A 12,237-nucleotide genomic window follows, 5' to 3' on the forward strand; every position below is an offset into this window, starting at 1 on the left:
GGGACTCAATTATTCACCGAGACATCTGGGAAATTAAACCACTGGGTATACCTACCTGAGTTATAGTCAGTGCCCCAATCCCTTAGTTGTTAAATGAACAAGGTTCCACTCTTTTGTCCATGCATTCATTCCTGGGTTGGGGATGACTAAGCTTAAAAGAGCAGTTGTAAATATTTCTGCAGAGCTTCATTGCTTTTTGGCCTCAAAGTGTGAGAAAACTCAGCCAAAAGGTTTGGTGAGTATTCTCAAAGGGGGGAGTTGTTGGAAAATCATAGTGCTAATGAAGCCTTTTTGTATTAGGCCTGAGTGAACCAAAGTTATGCTATGCTTGCCCAAACCGTGTTGGAAAGCTTACAGAACTTATTAGACTGAAGGCCGTGTATCTACCTAAGTCAGCTATTTCGCTTATCAGTTTTGTTTGGCTCCCCAAGTATATGTTGGCTCCCCAAGTGTATGCAGCTGCGTTCACATGTATGCATCCAAAGTATCTAGTACAAAGGGTCAACGGATGTATCTTGTGTCCCCTTCAGAATGACAAATGTATCCTCAACAGATGTATCTTGTAGCCCCCACAAAATGATATATGTATCCTGCGTACCCAATTATCCCCTAACAGATACATGTACAGGTTCTACAGGTCAACCAAATGACGTAGACGAACGTAGGCTAAGTTGTTTGTTACTGATTATAAAAGGGGACCGTCCGGGCTTGTGGGGTGTGTCTCTCTCGGGCACTAGCCGGGACGAGAACACCCGCTCAGCTGATCGATCAATAAAGCCAACGGTACTCGTCTTCCTGGTCTTCCGTGCCTCCTTGGTGTAATTAGGTAAGCTCCAGGGGGAAACGAGCCCTTTTGGCTAACATATGCAAATGAACTGGAGGGACAGGGTGCTGAGTGGTGGATCATCTCTGATGTTACAATGCTACTGCTCAGCCAGCACCAGGTGGCAGCAAATGTGCAGTGTCTATGAGTGGAGGAGGGGAACAGGGTTTCCCAGGGCTCCTGTTTCCCCAAATTTCCTAAAGAAGACAAACACCTAACTACATAGAATACACATTAATGATGATTCCACACACATGATAATTAGTCACTGAAATTTGATTCAAGTCCCGCATGGCTTTTTTAGAAACAAGGGTTCCAAAAAAGGAGAGACCTTGTAAAACAGAAAATGTTGATGCTCTGGTGTATTTGCAGTTGTGTTAAAATTGAATAGTGTGACTTTCTGTACGTGCTTGCATGCTAGGCAGCTCAGTAAGGCAGAACAAAATTGGGACTTAGTAGCAGTCAATCAGAATGTACCCAGTGAGTTGTGCCTCTCTGTTATAGGCAGTAGCCTATGTTCTCTCCCTCTGATTTTTGGGTTCTTACGTACTGTTGTTCTGGTCTTAATAAACAAATTGACAAGATATTGCAAACTTTCAGCAAGAGTATTTTATGTTTTCTCTAACTTGTCTGCTTGTGTGCCACAAAACATAAAAGCCACAGTCTAAAAAAAAAAAAAAAAATCTGACGCCAAAAGTCCTTCTGAAAGAAAAAAAAAAAAAGAAAGTTTTTCCAGCAGAACATTTATTTCAGCTGGGAAAAGTTGATTCCTTGTAATTGAGACATTCCCTGGGAACACATCCATCTCAATGAGATGTTGTTTGGTGGGCTTCTCTGTTATATCCTTGGGGGCAGCCAGTTTAGGAAGAAATCACTTGAGGCCAGACAGCAGACAGCTAACAAAACTACCATTTTATTTACAGACACAGAGCTCACCCAACCGGCCGAAACCGGCTGGGCTATCCCCTAATAATCTAACACAGTTGCCATAGGAACAAAAACCATGACAACCAAATACGCAACAGGGAGATCTTGGGGTGCAACTCAAACATCGAGCCGGGCTGGCCAGGGGCAGACATCAGGCCTGCCAGGGAAAGGTGGGTGTGGCAGTGACTTCACAAAGGCCTTTGGCAGGAATTCAGCCTATTGGGCAAAGACGATGAGGCGGATGTGACCTCACAGAGCTCCCTTGACAACAGCCGGGCAGGACAGGGATGGGGCAGGGGGAAGCTCGGAGACCCCTGTAGCCTTGCTGCAGCAAGCCTCCATCTTTGCTGTCTCTCTGTGAGGACCAAGGGGATTGGTGGGGAGGAGATACTTTGTGAGTTTTTTTCATTTCTGTGTTTAGATTTTGTCGAAAGAAGTCATCACCTGTGTAGAAAGTAAGACAAAATATAGGCTCTGTGTACAAGATAGAGGATTCTCTCCTGGGAAGCAGCAACTCTGAAAAAGACTTGGGGTCATGGGGGATAATCAGCTCCCCATGAGTTCCCAGTCGCCAAAGGGGCAAATGTGACTCTTGGAGCCATACATAGGAGAATATCAAGTAGAATTAGAGAGGTTCCATATTTGTGTACTGAGCACTGGTGCAACCACTCCTGGAAAATTGTGCCCACTTCTGGTGTCCAAACCTCCCAACTCCTGATCAGACACAGGAGTAGTTGACCCAGATCACTGAGGTGAGCAAATCCGCCAAGAAGCGCAGGACCCACCAAGGTAGAAGAGGAACTTTGTCACAACTACTAATCTATTAGAGTTCTTTGAAGGGATCAACAAACATGTGGACAAGGGGGATCCGGTGGACATAGTGTACTTAGATTTCCAGAAAGCCTTTGACAAGGTCCCTCACCAAAGGCTCTTACGTAAATTAAGCTGTCATGGGATAAAAGGGAAGGTCCTTTCATGGATTGAGAACTGGTTAAAGGACAAGGAACAAAGGGTAGGAATTAATGGTAAATTCTCAGAATGGAGAGGGGTAACTAGTGGTGTTCCCCAAGGGTCGGTCCTAGGACCAATCCTATTCAATTTATTCATAAATGATCTGGAGAAAGGGATGAACAGTGAGGTGGCAAAGTTTGCAGATGATACATAGAATCATAGAATTCAAGATCAGAAGGGACCATTATGATCATCTAGTCTGACCTCCTGCAAGATGCAGGCCACATAAGCCGATCCACCCACTCCTGAACTAATTCTCTCCCTTGACTCTGCTGTTGAATGCTCCAAATCATGATTTAAAGACTTCAAGTAGCAGATAATTCACCAGCAAGCGACCCCTGCCCCATGCTTCGGAGGAAGGCGAAAAACCTCCAGGGCCACTGCCAATCTACCCTGGAGGAAAATTCCTTCCCGACCCCAAATATGGCGATCAGCTGAACCCCGAGCATGTGGGCAAGACTCTCCAGCCAGACCCTCTGGAAAAGGCTAAAAATATCCCAACATTGACCCTTTGTACTAATTACCAGTGTGGCACGTTATTGACCTATTGACTAAACCCGTTATCCTATCATACCATCCCCTCCATAAACTTATCCAGCTTAATCTTAAAGTCATGGAGGTCCTTTGCCCCCACTGTTTCCCTCGGTAGGCTGTTCCAGAATTGCACTCCTCTGATGGTTAGAAACCTTCGTCTAATTTCAAGCCTAAATTTCCTGACTGACAATTTATATCAGTTTGTCCTCGTGTCCACATTAGCACTGAGCTGAAATAATTCCTCTCCTTCCCTGGTATTTATCCCTCTGATATATTTAAAGAGTGCAATCATATCTCCTCTTATCCTTCTTTTGGTTAAGGAAAACAAACCGAGCTCCTCAAGTCTCCTTTCATACGACAGGCTTTCCATTCCTCGGATCATTCTAGTGGCCCTTCTTTGTACCCGTTCCAGTTTGAATTCATCCTTCTTAAACATGGGAGACCAAAACTGCACACAATACTCCAAATGAGGTCTCACCAACGCCTTATATAACGGGACTAGCACCTCCTTATCTCTACTAGAAATACCTCGCCTAATGCATCCCAAGACCGCATTAGCTTTACTAAACTGTTCAAAATAGTTAAGACCAAAGCAGACTGTGAAGAACTTCAAAAAGATCTCACAAAACTAAGTGATTGGGCAACAAAATGGCAAATGAAATTTAATGTGGATAAATGTAAAGTAATGCACATTGGAAAAAATAACCCCAACTATACATACAACATGATGGGGGCTAATTTAGCTACAATGAGTCAGGAAAAAGATCTTGGAGTCATCGTGGATAGTTCTCAGAAGATGTCCACACAGTGTGCAGAGGCGGTCAAGAAAGCAAACAGGATGTTAGGAATCATTAAAAAGGGGATAGAGAATAAGACTGAGAATATATTATTGCCCTTATATAAATCCATGGTACGCCCACATCTCGAATACTGTGTACAGATGTGGTCTCCTCACCTCAAAAAAGATATTCTAGCACTAGAAAAGGTTCAGAAAAGGGCAACTAAAATGATTAGGGGTTTAGAGAGGGTCCCATATGAGGAAAGATTAAAGAGGCTAGGACTCTTCAGCTTGGAAAAGAGAAGACTAAGGGGGGATATGATAGAGGTATATAAAATCATGAGTGATGTTGAGAAAGTGGATAAGGAAAAGTTATTTACTTATTCCCATAATACAAGAACTAGGGGTCACCAAATGAAATTAATAGGCAGCAGGTTTAAAACAAATAAAAGGAAGTTCTTCTTCACGCAGCGCACAGTCAACTTGTGGAACTCCTTACCTGAGGAGGTTGTGAGGGCTAGGACTATAACAATGTTTAAAAGGGGACTGGATAAATTCATGGTGGCTAAGTCCATAAATGGCTATTAGTCAGGATGGGTAAGAATGGTGTCCCTAGCCTCTGTTCGTCAGAGGATGGAGATGGATGGCAGGAGAGAGATCACTTGATCATTGCCTGTTAGGTTCACTCCCTCTGGGGCACCTGGTATTGGCCACTGTCGGTAGACAGATACTGGGCTAGATGGACCTTTGGTCTGCCCCGGTACGGCCGTTCTTACGTTCTTATGTTCTTATGAAATTTGATTCAAGTCCCGCATGGCTTTTTTAGAAACAAGGGTTCCAAAAAAGGAGAGACCTTGTAAAGCAGAAAATGTTGATGCTCTGGTGTATTTGCAGTTGTGTTAAAATTGAATACTGTGACTTTACGTCTTGGGCAGGGTTTCTGTACGTGCTTGCATGCTAGGCAGATCAGTAAGGCAGAACAAACTTGGGACTTAGCTGCAGTCAATCAGCAGGTACCCAGTGAGTTGTGCCTCTCTGTTATAGGCAGTAGTCTATGTTCTCTCCCTCTGATTTTTGGGTTCTTATGTGCTGTTGTTCTGATCTTAATAAACAAATTGACAAGATATTGCCAACTTTCAGCAAGAGTATTTTATGTTTTCTCTAACTTGTCTGCTTGTGTGCCACAAAACATAAAAGCCACAGTCTAAAAAAAAAAAAATCTGAAGCCAAAAGTCCTTTCGAAAGAAAAAAAAAGTAAGTTTTCCAGCAGAACATTTATTTCAGCTGGGAAATGTTGATTCCTTGTAATTGAGACATTCCCTGGGAAGACATCCATCTCAATGAGATGTTGTTTGGTGGGCTTCCCGACCAAAATGGAAGAGTGGGAGAGTTCAAAGGTTGTTGTAGGAGAGTCACAGCATTGCCGCCCTCACTGCCATCCTGCCTTCAGACCTGGGCTTGGAGGGAAGCAGCCACCAACCTTTCTGAAACTACAAGACATTCCCAAATGTGGAGGTGGCTCCAGCTGTAGCCACAGGGGTCAGAAGCCCTGAGCCTGGGCACCCAGAGATGTGGCTGAAGCAGAAGCTGCCATGGCCAAAGCCCTGAGCCCAATGACAGGCTGATGCAGTGCACTTGCTTCTGCACTGCCTCTGGAGGTGCATCTGATATCCCCACGGAGAGCAGCCATACAGGGGAAGTCCTGTCCCAAATCCAGAAGACAAACAGCTAGGGGGCTCCCAGCAGGACAGGGAGATCGGATTTCATGGGGCAGGGCTAATTCGATCTAGCCAAGAAGGCACAACAAGAACCAATGGCTGTCAGCTGAAGCCCTAGAAATTCAAATGAAATGTAAGGCACAAATTTTTTACAGTGAGAGACACTAGCCACTGGAACAAATTACCAGGGGAAAGGTGGATTCTCTGTTTCCAGCTGTCCTCACATCACAACTTGTTGTCTTTCTGGAAGGTGCCTTTTAGTGAATTACTACAAGCGATTGGGCTTAATATGGTGCTAAGTGTGTGAAATTTCATAGCCTGAGAAATAGAGGCCGGATTAGGCCATCAAATTGTTTCACAACTGACACCTCTATGGAAAACTCATTGTGGGGTGAGGAACAGACTCTGTTGTTTTACTGGGTAGCCTGCTTGCTCCCCAGAATCAATAATGACCAAGTGGGGAGATCTTGGGGTGCAACTGAAACATCCATCCGGGCTGGCCAGGGGCAGACATCAGGCCTGCAAGGGAAAGGGGAGTGTGGCAGTGACTTCACAAAGGCCTTTGGCAGGAATTCAGCCTATTGGGCAAAGACGATGAGGCGGATGTGACCTCACAGAGCTCCCTTGACAACAGCCAGGCAGGACAGGGATGGGGCAGGGGGAAGCTCGGAGACCCCTGTAGCCTTGCTGCAGCAAGCCTCCATCTTTGCTGTCTCTCTGTGAGGACCAAGAGGATTGGTGGGGAGGAGATACTTTGTGAGTTTTTTTCATTTCTGTGTTTAGATTTTGTCGAAAGAAGTCATCACCTGTGTAGAAAGTAAGACAAAATATAGGCTCTGTGTACAAGATAGAGGATTCTATCCTGGGAAGCAGCAACTCTGAAAAAGATTGGGGTCATGGGGGATAATCAGCTCCCCATGAGTTCCCAGTGGCCAAAGGGGCAAATGTGACTCTTGGAGCCATACAAAGAGCAGAATCTCAAGTAGAAATAGAGAGGTTCCATATTTGTGTACTGAGCACTGGTGCAACCACTCCTGGAAAATTGTGTCCTCTTCTGGTGTCCACAGTTTGAGACAGATGCTGATACATTGGACAGGGTTCACAGAAGAGCCACATGAATGATGAAAGGATTAGAAAACAGAGCTCCTTGTGCTGACAGAGTACAGGAGCTCAGTCAAAGAGAAGGTTAAGCGGTGAGCCTAAGGGAAGAAATATTTACTAATGAGCTCTTCACTTTAGCAGATAAAGGTTAAGAGCAGACAATGGCTGAAAGTTGAAGCCTAGACCAATTCACACTAGAAATAAAGCGAGCATTTTTAACATCAGGGTTTGGAGCCATTCACCGAGGGTTGTGCTGGATCCTCCACAACTGGCCTTTTTTAAAAAAATCAAGATTGTGTGATTTTTCTAAAAAATCCGCTCTAATTCCTATGGGAATTATTTTCAGGGAAATTCAATGGCCGATGTTAAACAGAAAGTCAGACCAGAATGGTTCCTTTTGGCCTTGGAATTTATGAATCTGTGACTCGCTGCGGGTGTTTGAAATTTGTCCCTTTGGGCTTCCCTCTTCCTCCTCTCCTCTTGTCTCGTCTTCTCTTTTCTCTTATTCCATTTCTTCCTGCTGATCTTCTTCCTGGGATCATGTAATGAAAGTCTGCATCATCATGGAAATGCACAAGAGGACTGAATTAAGGGTGCCCAGGGCATCACTTATTTCGACATTTGCTAAGAAGAGAACGTAAAATTTCATAACCTTTTAATCGTTTTTGAAAATCTTGACTTTGTATTTCCTAATTATTTTATGGTTTATTTTATTGATGAAAGCAAACTTATGTAACATTAAATGAAGGGTTTTTTGGTTTGTTAATTTCCGAATTTTTTTTAATATATAATAGTTTTTTCTTTCTATGTACTGTTTAAACAATGAAGCTCTTACTCATCTGTTGTTTTCAGTATATATTTTATTGCCATTCTTATCTTTGTGAAGGTCCCTTTTTCACCACTTAATCCTGTGTTTATCAGAGAATTGAAAGTAATTAAATTAAACTGTATTAAAACAAAACTCATTTTATGCATCTTCAGTTTCAGTGAAAGTTCTAAGCTATAACCCTGAATGTGCAAGGAGCAGAGAAACAATATCCAAGAAAAAGAGCTGGAATTTTTCATCTTACTTTCACCTGGTCCTTACTAAGGAAAGTAGCAAACAATTGCCCTTTGTAAAGAAACACTGCACCGTACTACAGTAGAAACCCAAATGAGCACAGCAGGAGGCTATCCCGGCTATCCACATCTGGCCCTGTTTCATTACAAGCTTCCTTTCTGTAATGATGTTCTGGTAATAAGGGGGCAATCAGTCATCAAAGGTAGCTCTTGCCATGGTAACCAGGTTGCTAGTCATTCTCTCCAAGTATGCAAATGAACTGGAGGGACGGGTGCTGAGTGGTGGATCCTCTCTGATGTCACAATGCTACTGCTCAGCCAGCACCAGATGGCAGCAAATGTGCAGTGTGTATGAGGGGAGGAGGGAAACAGGGTTTCCCAGGGCTCCTGTTTCCCCAAATTTCCTAAAGAAGACAACAACCTAACTACATAGAACACGCATTAATGATGATTCCACACACATGATAATTAGTCACTGAAATTTGATTCAAGTCCCGCATGGCTTTTTTAGAAACAAGGGTTCCAAAAAAGGCGAGACCTTGTAAAACAGAAAATGTTGATGCTCTGGTGTATTTGCAGTTGTGTTAAAATTGAATAGTGTGACTTTCTGTACGTGCTTGCATGCTAGGCAGCTCAGTAAGGCAGAACAAACTTGGGACTTAGCACCAGTCAGTCAGCAGGTACCCAGTGAGTTGTGCCTCTCTGTTATAGGCAGTAGCCTATGTTCTCTCCCTCTGATTTTTGGGTTCTTATGTACTGTTGTTCTGGTCTTAATAAACTAATTGACAAGATATTGCAAACTCTCCCTGGGCAGAGGGAAGCTGCTGCAGCTCCCAGGGTTTGCAGGGAGTGGGAGGGGTGGGGTGGGCAGCGACATGTGGGGAGTCGGCGGGGGGGGGGGGGGGGAGTTGGAAGGGGGTTGAAGAGAGGCAGGGGGCTCTGAGGCAGAGGGCACTGGGGAGTGACCAGGGATGTGGGAAGGGGCAAGAATTGGGGAACAGGGATATGGGAGGGGGCAGGAATTGGGGAACATTGATGCAGGGGCAGGAGGGGGCAGGAACTGGGGAACAGGGATGCCGGAGGGGGCAGGAGGGGGGTGACCAGGGTTGTGGAAGGGGGTAGGAGGGGGAAGGGGGATATGGGAGGGGGTAGAACGGGGAAGTACTGGGTTTACTGGTTTGTTAACTGGTTCACCAGACCTTGCCAGTTAACCCCGCCGGCCAACCAGCCCCCCTGGGCCGGAGGAGCCCCGGCCGAAGGGAGCTGGGGGGGGCAGCCCCACGCCGGTGGGCAGGCAGGATCCCGGACAGAGCCGCGCCGGAGTGGCTCCAGCCCTGTCTGCTTTAAAAATGTTGAATCTTTATTTTAACTGGTAACAACCCCCCACCCACCCACACTTTTTTTGGTTCAGTTCTGGTTCACGCGGTAACACAAATGCAGGGGTGAGATTCGGTTCTGGTTTATGTACGAAATCCCAGGTTGAACTGGGGCTCCGGTTCCGCTATGGGTCCAGAGGGGAAATGAGATCAGCATCGGCCTGACGGTCCCTGGGGGCTGCGGGGGCAGCGCAGGGAGGCTCGGTCGTTAGCTGCCCCCAGCAGAGGCTCTGGGCATTGCTCAGGCCGAGGAGTCAGTGTCCGTCTCTCTCTGAGCTCAGGATCCTGGAGCCCTGGAGCTCGCTGGGCTTCCTGGGGCAGATGCTGCTGCCTCTGCTGGGATCTGGGGGCCTGGGCTGAGCAGGTGCTGCTGCCGAGTGGGGTCTGCGCTGGGACAGACCATCACTGTGATCCCAGAGCAGCTGTGCCCAGCCAAGGGGGGACTTTCTCCTGGCTCTGGAACTATCCCCCTGGGGCAGCCCTGGGCTGTGCTGGCATCAGCTCCTGAGCCAGAGGCTGCAGGTGATGAGAGAGATCCGGGGAAAGTGCTGGGGCCAGGCTGGAAAGTGACTCTGCAGCAATGGCTCCTGCTCTGCCCCTGAGTGTCTGCGCGGCGCAGAGCTGCTGCCCCAGCGCCCCCAGGCTCCCCCCCCCCCGTTAGCAGGGGCTGTAGCTACTGGGGAGGAAACGCCCGCGGGAATGCAGGACAGTGAGCGGCTCCTCATGCAGGAGGGGGAGGGGAGAGCCTGGAAGGGGCAGCTGGAGCAATCAGTGGGGAGGGAGGGGCCGGGCACCCAGCCTTGCCCTGCAGCCCCCCCCCGGGCAGACTGACTTGCCTGGGAGAGGGGAGGGGCAGGAGAGGAAAAGCCAGGTCCTGCCTCTGCCTGGTGCCCAAACTGCTGGGGAAATGTGCTGCTGGGGGGGACAGTGTCGGGGGATCCCCCAAAGTGGCTCCTTTGGTTCTGCTCTTGTCTGGCGTTTGGCTCAGAAACTCTGTTCCTGGGAGAGTGTAACAGCGTCTGGCGGGTTTAGTCCCGGTGGGAGAGGTCGGGTCTGTGCTGTAATAGCGTCACTGAGGCTTCTCCCAGCATGGCAGAGTCTAGAGTGTCTGTCTGCAGGGACAGAGCCTGGGGGGTCGGGGTGTGAAATGGACTAACACTAATTCAGAAACCTCCCAAATTTCCCTTCTCACCCTGACAGGCTGCAGAATAACGACCCCGTTTTTCTCCAGAGCGTCCCATCTTCCCAGGGGCCGGGCCAGGGAAATGGCTGTGGTGGATCCAGCTCAGGTAGGGGATTTGGGGGAGCTGCTGGGGAGGGTTGTTGTTGAGGGGGAGGGTCAGGAAACACTCAGGGTGAGGGGGTGGGGGGGGCAGAGACTGATAAACCTGCTGGGACATGCCCAGCCTAGGGCCTGGCTTATGAACAGACCCATTGGGAGTGTGTGAACATTCCCTCATTTCTGAAGCTGGAAACACCCCCTGGGCGGGGCTGGGAAACCAGAGCAGAGCACTGGAGCCTGATCCCCCCGGGCAGAGACTGCGATGAAATACAAAGGGGAGGGGCTGGGATTCCTGTCCCTGTTCCCTGCCTCCCACCTCAGCCTGTGCCTAGCAGGTGGGTGGGAAATGGGAAGACCCTGCCCTCCTCCGCCTGCTGGGAGGGACAAGGAGCTCTCCCCTTCTCTCTGTTCCCTGCAGCCTCCTGGCCACTCTGGGCAGGGTGGGGTGGGATTCTGCTCCTCTGGCCCTCCCAGACCCGTCCTATTGTGCTGCTTCCCCCATGAATGGTGGGGCTGTGGCTGGGGCAGCAGGCACTGCGTGGGGGGCACCTGTTATTTCAGGGGCCGGTGAGCTTCGAGGAGGTGGCTGTGTATTTCCCCACGGGGCAGGGGGCTCTGCTGGACCCCGCTCAGAGAGCCCTCTACAGGGACGTCCTGCAGGAGAACTATGGGACTGTGACCTGGCTGGGTAAGGGTTCCTGTCCCCTCAGCTATGTGAAGCCACGGGGGTCTGCATTTCTGCAGCGGGTCAGTGACATTAGAGGGGAATGGGTCGCATAGTCCGCAGCGCCAGTGTGAGAGAGGCGTTCACGTCCAACCCCCTCCAGTGGGATAGGGAGTCATGGACCTAACGGACATGCTAATTCATCCCCGTCCCTCCAGCTGTCACAGGGGCAGGAGCAGCGTCTTAGCCCCTCTGCATTAATTCTCACTCACACACAGCATCTCTGCGCACCTCCCTTCCTGGGACTGGCTCCAGGTGTGGGGAGAGCTCTGGGGGTTCAGACACAGGCAGGGGTTTAACACCAGAGCTGTGTGTGCCTCAGCAAGTCCCCCAGAGCCCACACACCCTGAACACTCCCAGTAACACTGTGAGAACTTCCCGTTCCCTCCAGACATCGGCCTGTCCCACGGGGACTCAGTGACCACGTTCCCATCTGCTCACATCCCACAACTCCCCAGCAAACCCTAAACTCAAGACGCACCCTTTGTGACAAATACTGCCCCAGTCCTCAGTGCACTGTGCTCATACCTGATTTCACCCCCTGAGCAGGACTCCCCATTCCCAAACCTGCCCCGATTGCCCAGCTGGAAGCAGGGGAAGAGCCGTGGGTCCTGGCTCCAGCGTTTTTGCTGCCCCAAGCGATAGGGAAAAAATAAGCTGCGATCAGCGGCACTTCAGCGGCAGCTCTACCACCACTGCTTCATTCTTCTGCGGCAATTTGGCGGCAGGTCTTTCCTTCCGAGAGGGACTGAGGGACCCACCGCCGAATTGCCACCAAAGCCCCACACGCGCCACCCCTTTCCGTTGGCCGCCCCAAGCACCTGCTTGCTGTGCTGATGCCTGGAGCTGGCCCTGCGTCCTGGATCTCCAGGCCTCCAAGGAAATTAACATCCCAAAGAGGCAC

The sequence above is a fragment of the Mauremys mutica genome, chromosome 6 (assembly GCF_020497125.1).
Source record: "Mauremys mutica isolate MM-2020 ecotype Southern chromosome 6, ASM2049712v1, whole genome shotgun sequence".
Taxonomy (NCBI): Eukaryota; Metazoa; Chordata; order Testudines; family Geoemydidae; genus Mauremys; species Mauremys mutica.